This window comes from Microcebus murinus, chromosome 7 (genome assembly GCF_040939455.1).
Source record: "Microcebus murinus isolate Inina chromosome 7, M.murinus_Inina_mat1.0, whole genome shotgun sequence".
In the NCBI taxonomy this organism is placed as follows: Eukaryota; Metazoa; Chordata; class Mammalia; order Primates; family Cheirogaleidae; genus Microcebus; species Microcebus murinus.
The window spans coordinates 44421510-44423173 of NC_134110.1; the positions used below are offsets into that span (position 1 = coordinate 44421510).

At 38.9% G+C, this 1664-nt stretch overlaps 1 pseudogene; it reads right to left on the minus strand.

The window, feature by feature from the left end:
• Positions 1-782: 782 nt before the first annotated feature.
• On the minus strand, positions 783-873 carry LOC142872254 (uncharacterized; annotated as a pseudogene).
• Between the last annotated feature and the right edge of the window lie 791 nt (positions 874-1664).

A 1664-nucleotide genomic window follows, 5' to 3' on the forward strand; every position in this document is an offset into this window, starting at 1 on the left:
CTTCTGGGTTAATCATCTTTAATACACTAAAGAATAGCTAATTCATGAATTGTGCAGAATTGATAGAGTCAAGACTGATCTCTGCCAGTCTTTAACATATTTTTCACACAAAAGCATTATGAGAAGAGGGCTACAGATTCTTTAGGTTCCAGCATATCAGTAAAGGAGAAGACCTTTCCTCTCTAATCTCTCTGCTCTAGTCTTTTATGTTAATAGATGCAGTCATAGAAAAATTGAAGGTCAAATGATTTAGTTGAGAAAGTATTACATTTAACAAAAGAATATCCAATTTAAGGCCAAGTTTTATTAATTATTAAATTAGCACCAGCTAATCTCAGTACATCAATTAATTACTTATAGCAATGAACACAGGCTAGGCACTTAACATACCTGGAGGAAAATAACATAGTCCCTGATCTCATACAATCATAAACATATATATCATGACAGAGGTAAAAACAAGGTGAAATCTTAGGAACAGCGTAGGAAGTGAGAAGTACAGAACTCTGAGGGAGCATCATTCTTTAGGTACCTAATTATGAGTTCATCCTTAGTGGGAGATTTGAAGCCAATTCCTCTAGGTTTATTCTGCCTGTAGCCACTTAACAACACTACAATGGTGAAGAATCGGGCTAGAAAGTGGAAACTTCGGGCAACTGTTTTGGCTCCAGTAGGAAATGACTATTTGTACTTAAGAAAAATTACTTATTCTTCTTTATTAACTTTTTAAGTTGCTCTGGAGGTCAAGTGAGAAACCTGTTTTTTTTTTTTTTTTGTCTTCATGTCAGATCAGTAATGTGAAAGATTGAGGAAGGCACATCTCACGCATGCGCGGGAAAACCCAATCATCATACTTAGGAACTACAAAAGGACGGAGAAACCTGTTTTGAAGGTACAGCCCCTTCCCATTCATTTCTTCACTCAGCTCTCTCTCTTATTCCACCGTGGATGGGATCTTTAGGTGGTTCCTTCACCATATGTCAGAGAAAATAATTGTAATTGTAAAAAATAAGGAATTGTCCATTCCTTCCCCTGGATTCCTAGCCTCACAATTAGCATCTTCAAGGTTCCCTATCAGATCTGTTCACACACTCAATCACTACTGATTGTTTAAGTGGCTTTATTTTACCATTGGACAGTAAGCTTAGTCAGGAAATGAAACCACGGCCATCTTTCTACTCCTAGTGCCTGACTCATAGTAGATACCTCATAAGAATATGTTGGCAGCCTGGCTGAATGGATAAATGAGATGAATGACAGGAGATATTTTGGAGTCTATAACTCTCAGACACTAACTCTGTTCTCTGGGGCAAAATGCACTGTGGCAGGACAGTGGCCATTCCTGTCTGAGGCACTTTATGTTCAAATGACAAATTGGGGCTGGGGAGAGAGTGAAAGCCCAGGAGACAAAGAAGAATACAATTCATCATTTCTGTGCCAAAGCGCTGCAGGCATAATGGCAAACAATCTTTCCAAGAACTCAGGAGCTAGATATTGGCTCGTGTTTATGGCTGTGAAAATCGAAGCTAGAAGTTAAATAATTTGCACAATGTCACATAACAGCGATCCACAAGGTTTGACACCGGGGCTGTGCCCTCCATTTCCATTTCCCAAACTGTGAAGTGTGAGATGCTAGTGGCCACTGTTGAAAAGATAACTGATGG